Consider the following 8,595-nt stretch of genomic DNA (forward strand, 5'->3'; position numbering starts at 1 on the left):
ATTCATTATTAGCCAAATGACCATTACAAGTCACAATACATTTTCAAATAGAAATTACAGGTCATCAAAAATTTAGGAGAAGTCAATTCACGATATTTATGTTAATCGTAGAGCGTGTCGTGCATTCGTTGTAGAAGCTCGACGGAGGTGTTCTCTCCAGCGTCTCGCGCCCACTCCAGTGCCGTTCGACCATCCTTTTAAAAATAAATTATATTATATTAATATATATATATAGAAGGCCAGAGAGACAAACGGGTAAGCAGTTAGGTAGACAGGCAGACAGGACGGCACACAGACAGGCAGCCAGACAGACAGACAAACAAACAAACAGACAGACAGACAGACAGACAGACAAACAGACGGACGGACGGGCGGGCGACAAAGACAAAGACATTGACGAATTATACCAGCTTTGCACGGAGAGTATCGAAGATGGGCTGCTGCACGAGGCTGCAAGGGACGCTGATCTGCCGTTCCTTGCGCTCCTGGCTGGTGTAGCGGTGGTGGAAGGGAAACTGGACGAGACAAGGGTGGGTGTGCCCAGCAACTCGTGCTTTCTATCACGCTCTTTAACTGGCTCTCATTTTATCTGTCTGTTTGTCTGTCTGCCTGCCCGCCCGCCCCAATGTTACTGCCGCATAAATTGCCCTGCAAGTGAAACTCGGAACGTGCAGGCCCCCCCCCACACACACACACATACATGCCCACACACATGCATATATATATATATATATATATATGTGTATATCAGAAGTAGATAATAGGGAACCTATAATAGGGTTCCATATTATCTACTTCTGATGTATATACATATATATATATATATATATATATATATATAATCAAGAGCGTATAAAGAAGCCTTCTTTATACGCACTTGATAGAATATACATATACATGGTATGTGGCAGCTAGGGAATCCACTCGCGTTCCACTCTGTAGGTCCCACTTTGTTTCCGAAATCCATTGCAGGTAATCACTGTCTCTTCGGAACCAGATGAATAGTAATATATATCAGATAAGTTGTCAATTAACAATGGCGTGACAGATTTGTGTACTGACCAACTATGTCTACCAAGTTGTGTAGACACGTAGGCTGACTCGTGTACAACAAACGAACAATTTCCAAACATGTTTCAGAAAAAACAAATAGGCTAATCAAAGACCATGGTTCACTGGGTGCACGATTCCGGTCGTGGATGAAACCCACCATGAGCAGAGATCCTGGGTACGAACAGCTTATCAGTGGAAGGAATGAGATAGACAATAGCGAAGACGGAGAAGACTGGGTCGAGAGCGACGGTCCACCACCACCACCATCATCATCATCATCATCATCATCATCATCATCATCTATATCATTATCAACATTAACGCTACCGATACTACTACCTCGACCACCACAGCATCCATCTACCATCATCGCTGTTCCCATCACCGATACCACTGCCATTATTTGTTTTCATTAGCATAAAGATGAAAGAGTTTCGCGTGAGGCTTAATGACGTGATAAATGCTGCGAACCTCGCAGTGGCTGTTACTTCAGACCGCGCGCCACTCATACTGGTAGGTCTATGCGTAAACACATGTGACTTCCATGAATTCTAGTACTAGTACTAGTATTAGACGACTTCAGCGAATTGACGAGTAGGCGATGGCGATGGCGATGGCGATTAGACGATGGCGATGGCGATGGCGATGGCGATGGCGATGGCGATGGCGATGGCGATGGCAATTAGACGATGGCGATGACGATGGCGATGGTGATGGCGATGGCGATGGCGATGGCGATGGCGATCAGACGATGGTGTCTTATGCGAGTTTTACTGTAGTAAGCGAGTTATGGCAAAATATAATTAAATGAACCGCATAATATAGGTATACGATGTAATCAGGAGCTAATAAATGGCCATTTATAAGCTCCTGATGTAATGCATAAGTTAGAATTATGCCTAAATTTAATGTACAATGCATGAACACTAATTTATTTAGAAAACATGTTGGCTGTTTTAGAAATCATTTTCTGATGAGGATTTCAGGCTGGACGACGAAGATGCGAAAGAAAAACTTAAAATTAACAGCGTTGACGCAATATCGACAGGTGAAAATATGTCAAATAAAAGTCAGACCTTCTTGACTAGATAAGAAAGGTAGTGGATGATTAGGGCAATAATCCACTTACACACACGCGAATCATCATCATCATCATCATCATCTCCACCCCACCACCGCCGCCGCCACCGCCACCGCCACCGCCACCGCCACCGCCACCGCCACCGCCACCGGATGATGATGATGATGATGATGGTGATGATGATGATGATAATGATGAATGAAATTTAGACGAGATGACTTAAATAGATCTTTTAGATATTCATTTTCACCTGTTCTCACCTGATGTCTTTCCCTTTAATCGTGATCATGAGCCTATTGTAGTCTCCGACTTTACGGATGAAGCGAATCGCCTCTGCGAGGGGCATGCATAGATATACAAGGGTATAACAAAGATAGTACATGTGTAGCGTGTATCGATTTCTACAGCTACTTTATACATTTCAATTGAATAGTTCGTTTCACGTCAACGTATTGAATAACTCGGATATCAGCAGAAAATTGAATTTGATAACACCAAAATATATCAATACGCTAGTATATGATGTGTTTTTAATAATACTGAAAACATATATAGGTATCTCCTATAACAATTCGTATAAGATGTTATGGCATTATGTTGACAAACTAATAGCCTTTTAGTTGCGGCATATATGTGGTATTTTGATACTTGAAAAACTACATCTCTGGAACGATAATAATTCAGCTATAGTGGATTTAGCCACAAGCAACGTACCGTCCGGGTATTTACTGCGTATGCCATAAGTGTAGCACACAGTACAGTCATAGAGCCTGGTAAGCTTTTGAGGAACCATAATAATTATAGGATGCATCATTTGTAAGAAAACTACCCTTGACAACTTTTTCGAACATTTCCCGTACTCTTCCTCCGGGCGAGTCCTTCGGTATACATTCCATCATAGGCACCAATGACATAATCCACTCCTCTAGGTGCCTATATTCATGCCGTAAAAACAAAATATTTATTCAACAACACATGTAAAGTTTACGAATAATTATATGACTGACCATGATTAGTAAACTCTATTGGAAATGACAATACATACTCTATTCAGTAACAGGCTCAGCGAATATGAAACATTTCTATGTTGTGCAAGAGCTCTCCACTTGGCTGATACCGCCAATCTCAGGCATTATTAGAGAAAACACGTTATGGATTTATTGACACATATATAAACCTTTCATTCGCACTTGTTTTATCGATACTTAATATCCATCGGTATCGAAGTTCTACCTCATATGAATCGATGGCAAGGCTTTTGTGAAATAAATGGTCAGAATAATGTTGCTGGTTGCTCGTGAAATTATTAGCGCACAATAAGCAACACTACAGCTTTACGTCAATAGTTGGTTCACGGAATTTGAAGGTTCAATATACAACAAAATCATATAGCCTCTATCCCAACTAACATCGGTCAGTTTTGTGTGGCATATACGATAGACGGCATTCCCAAAAAATATACGACGAGTGGGAGGTACGCCTTTAAAAAGACAAGAACTAAAATTAGTGGAGTGTTTACCCAGCCTTCCAATTCAAATAAATAGTTGGATTCTAATAGTTTATTTTATTAATCAATACAGTTTAAATCCTTAAATCTCAATTTAGGTGTCATTAATTTGTAAAAGTTTAAATTAAGGATTTAAACTAATTTAGTGACTGTCATTTGGACCCGGTTTGAAACGGTTAATTTTATTTGAAATAAATAAAAACTTTACACAATGCTAAATTACATATTTCTTACTTTATTCTCAAAATACTGCTGGAATGACACATATGCGTGTAGTGGATAATAATGAGGATCGACGGAACTTTTCATTTTTGCTAATTTTGTTAATTTGTACTACCACCGGTATTTGGAATTCGAAATAGGGTTAATTTTTTTTATACATTTGAGCGGAACTTCCGATCCCGCGGAGGGGTCTTCGTACACCCCCCCCCCCCGGCTACGCACCTGAAGTACATACACGTACTGCTCTGTATTAACTGTCTATTTTACATTTTATAATTCCATTACAAGTTATTATACTTTTTGATTTACTTCTTCGATATTGCGATTGCCTGGGTAAATGCTAGAGGCCCGTGATTCACGGGCCGCAAATGGTGACAATACATACTCTTAAGTTCAGTAAACAGGCTCAGTGAATATGAAACATTTCTATGTTGTGCAAGGAGCTCTCGCAACTGGTGCTGATACCGCCAATCTCAAGGCATTATTAGAGAATACACGATAATGGATTCATTAACACATATATGAACCTTTCATTTCGCGACTAGTTTTTATCGATAACGTAAATATGCCTATTCGTATCGAAGTTCTAACCCTCAATGAATCGATGGCTAAGCTTTTGTGGAAATAAATGCTCAAAGAATAAATGTCAGCTGCTTGTCGTGAAATTAATTAGCGCCAATAAGCAAGCACATTGGCAGCTTTAGCGTCAATAGTTGTTCACGGAATTTGAAGGTTCAATGATAGCAACAAAATCATATTAGCCTCTACCCACTAACCTCGGTCAGTTTTGTGTGGTGATTATACGATAGACGGCATCACTAAAATAATGTCGACGAGTGGAGGTAACGCGTTTAAGAAGACAGGAAACTAAAAATTACTGGAGTGTTATGTTTACCCAGGCCTTCCAATTCAAATAAATTAGTTGGATTCTAATAGTTTATTTTATTAATGCAATACAGTTTAAAATCCTTAAATCTCAATTTAGGTATTATTCGATTTGTAAAAGTTTAAATTAAGATAATTTAAACTAATTGCTACGTGACTGTCATTGTGACGTGGCAGGTTTGAAGACGGTTAATTTTATGGAAATAATATAAAACTTTACACAATGCTAAATTAAGATATTTCTTCGACTTTATTTTCAAAATACTGGCTGGAATGAACAATAAATACGTGTAGTGGATAATAATGAGGATCGACGGAAAACTTCATTATTGCTAATTTCTATTAATTTGTACCACTACAGTATTTGGAATTGCGAAATAGGGTTAATTTTTTTTATACATTCTGAGCGGAACTTCCGATCCCGCGGAGGGGTCTTCGTAACCCCCCCCCCCCACGCCCGCTACGCACGCTAAGTATAATACACGTACTGCCCCTGTTTATTACAGTATCTGTTTTACGATTTTATAATTGCATTACAAGTTTATTATACTTATTGATGTATTTCGATATTTGCGATTCGCCTGGGTAATATGCTAAGAGCCCGTGATTCACGGGCGCGCAAATGGCTAGTTTTTATAAATGAAGCATGCTGGTATTTGACTAATGATAAAACTATCTAAAATTTAGTAATTTACCCGTTCATCTATTACTTTATTCTTTCTTAAATTTTAACTATTTATATTAAAATTTAATTTTTAAAATAACCTACTGCCGAACGATCTGATAAATCCGAAAAATGCCGGACCGCCGCAAATCCCCGAGCAGTCCGGATTTTCGGACTTCTTAGTTTACGCAATATAGTTCAACAAAACATGTAACACACCGTGTTGCGTGTAATTGTTGATGATCGAACCTGCATGAATCGTTCAATAGCAGTGCGCATCGCTACTGCTTTGGCAAGAGTTTGTATATGTCTCCGAGGCCTCGCGAGTAGCCAATGGTTATTCCGTTGTGGTTTTAGCGAAATTCTTTTCTGAACATGATCCCTACACAAACAGTTAGCAGATGGCATCGAGTTATTCACAGAATACTGTAACAATCGAGTATCAATGATAAATATGTTCTTCTTGGGCGACCGTTTTAATTGTAGTAGGTACCCACAGCTTTGAGAAACAGCTAGTCATGCTGACAGCCAACTTCACACACACACACAAGCGCGCAGCGATCAATTATATATAAATATTATAGTATATATATTATATATATATAATTGGCAAACATCTTTAATTATCATGATACTCTACCCAAAAAATTTAAATGCTGTATTTCTGGTAGCAGCTAGCAGCTAGACGTGGAAAAGTAAAAAAAATTGAGGGTCAAAGTGATGCGCGTACCGTGGACTTTGCTATAACTGTTCTATAATTCTCCTACAGTCAGATCTAGCAATACGCACGCAGTCCCCACGAAAGGACATGGATTGAACAGATTACTTTGTGTACTTGAAATGGGTGGTGTTTGCAAAATAGATAACCGTCAAGTCTTCGCTCGCTATCAAGCAGCGACAACATGAAATATTGAACTTGGTGGCATAATCATATGTATGATTGCAGTGATGACTATAATGCGCAGCTACGCGCAAAAGCCAGGCTAGGTTCATTACCTCCGCACGAAGTGTAGCCGGAGGGTATATGTTTTGCTCGTTTGTATATATGTGTTTTTTTGGTTTGTTGTGTATGTGTGTGTGTGTGTGTGTGTGTGTGTGTTGTGTGTGTGTGTGTGTGTGTGTGTGTGTGTGTGTGTGTACGTGCCGTTGCGTGCGTGCCGTGGCGTGCGGCGTGTGTGATGTGTGTCTGTTCCCTCTTATCTTTGCAACGGTAGAAATGGAGAAACTTCAACTTGATGGCCACAGTGCATCTTATAGGGCGTAGAACACTATTGATTCTGAGTGGCCTTGACGGCCAAGGGTCAAGGTCACAGAGTCATTATGTATATTTTCGAAAACACCTGATCTCTATAGAGGCTACACATAGGCTTCGTCCGCAGGAATAAGTAATAGAACGCAACGCTGGGCATAGGAGAAGGACCGTAGGCCTACAGGCATTGCATGTGCGGGGCGAGGGTTCCAGCGGTGTTGTGTGGTGCCCAGACGTGTATTCTGATAATCGATATTAATTTCAGCCGCGCTGTAAAATAGCGTAGCTGATATCACAGTGTAGTGATCGCGTGTGCGGGATTCGCAACTCTCCCCGAGTGCCTTTAATTTCTAGTTTGGGCTGTAAACCAAGATTATTTACGTATATTTATGAGCTGGGATTTGTTGCTCATTCGCTTCTCGACTGGATTTTAAGCAGCAAAGTGCGCCATGACTGCGCTGGCAAAATCCGCCAGGTACAGAACGAGGAGGCCTACGACCACTCTCTCTCTCCCCGTTGGGACAGCGTGCGATGATATTTCAGTAGAACGGAAAAGAGTGTGTTCAAACTTGTTGTTCCAAAAACAGATTGTTAGCAAAAAACAGATTGCAACACCATTTCTTGATATATTAATTTCCGATGTAAAGTTGGTATTACGTAAGTCACGTAATGCACAGGCTAAACCGAAAAAAACATCGATTCGGTAAAGACATAAGAAGAATAGAATCGCCCTTATTTCAATCGACAAATTTAATACCATTAATGATGGATATGAATGTGGCGAATGTTCATGCACTTGCCAAATACTAACCAAAGCAAATAGTAGGCGTAACTTTGCCGTTTGTGTGTCCATGTTGTTAAGAAATGACCACCAAAACATCGCGTGTCTACCCTGTGCTAACTGGCTCTCATCATGGCACGCCTTTTCTCGCAAAGCCATCCGTAACAACAGGCTAAGCTTGAAGCGTTTCAACTGTAAACACACGCCGCTGCCATTACGCGCACACTGACACATAAATATATAGGGACACACTGACACATAAACATATATATATATATATTTATGTGTCAGTGTGCGCGCAATGGCGCGGCGTGTGTTTAACAGTTGAAACGCTTCCAAGTGGCCTGTGGGCTCCGTACTGTGGCCAGGCAGGCCCGTAGCCAGCTTTATATGGGGGGGGGTTCAGTTTTTTAAATGTTGGCAAATTTGCTCGGCAGGGGCCGGTACAGGATTGTACGGCAGGGGGGGGTGTAACCGTAAGCCAGCGTTGGCGAGCACGCGAAAAAGGGGTCTGGGGGGCACTCTCCAGAATTTTTTTTAAAATTAGATCCCCCAGATGCGTTTTCTGCGGCCAGCAAGGGGGGTTCGACTCCCTGGACGCCCCCCTGTACACGCCCCGCTCGGCGCGAAAGCGCCAGGCGAGGGAGCCAAGCGACCGAGCGGGGGGAGGGTGTGGGGAGGGGGTGTTCACTGTTCAATCGCCTCCTGCACGATGGAGATTTTGCAAATTATTACACTAAAATGGAGCGACGCCGAGTGAAATTCTGCAAATTTTCCAAAAAAAATTTTTGGCTTGGAGGGGGGTGGCTCGGGGAGGGTGTCGTTGCGAAACCCCACCGAACCCCCCCTGGCTACCGGCCTGTGCAGGCATACAGCCGAATTCCGCCTCTCCTAACTGATCAGTTCTAATGCGGACTGTCATTTCAACGTACAGTCGATAAGTCAGACATCTCTCGCTATCTTTTACGCTCCTACTGTTTCAATCTTCTCGCGCGCTCTCTCCCCCTATATATATCCCACTTTCTCACTTATAAATCTCTCTCGCCCTCTTTCTCACTTATATCTTTCTCTCTTCCTTTTTCTCGCTTATCTCTCTCTCTGCCGATTTCCTCGATTCTCTCTCTCTCTCTCTCTCTCTCTCTCTCTCTCTCTC

General features: G+C 41.5%; 2 long non-coding RNA genes across 3 annotated transcripts in view; one reads left to right on the forward strand and one right to left on the reverse strand.

Moving 5' to 3' along the window:
- Nucleotides 1–1,332: 1,332 nt before the first annotated feature.
- LOC106805347 lies at nucleotides 1,333–2,101 on the forward strand. Its single transcript, XR_001393418.1, has 2 exons — nucleotides 1,333–1,566; nucleotides 2,014–2,101. It is a non-coding gene; the product is annotated as an uncharacterized LOC106805347 (long non-coding RNA).
- A 293-nt stretch (nucleotides 2,102–2,394) lies between these two features.
- Nucleotides 2,395–8,595, reverse strand: part of LOC106805354 — a 12,060-nt gene continuing 5,859 nt past the window's right edge. The window contains exons 1-3 of one of the 2 annotated variants that reach the window (XR_001393420.1): nucleotides 5,662–5,700; nucleotides 2,964–3,067; nucleotides 2,395–2,467 (exon numbers count right to left, since the gene is read on the reverse strand). This is a non-coding gene — a long non-coding RNA (uncharacterized LOC106805354). Of the gene's footprint in view, nucleotides 2,468–2,963; nucleotides 3,068–5,661; nucleotides 5,701–8,595 lie in introns of those variants that run through there. The other variant, XR_001393419.1, reaches the window with a different exon arrangement.

Source organism: Priapulus caudatus, unplaced genomic scaffold, assembly GCF_000485595.1.
Source record: "Priapulus caudatus unplaced genomic scaffold, Priapulus_caudatus-5.0.1 Scaffold110, whole genome shotgun sequence".
NCBI lineage: Eukaryota > Metazoa > Priapulida > Priapulimorpha > Priapulimorphida > Priapulidae > Priapulus > Priapulus caudatus.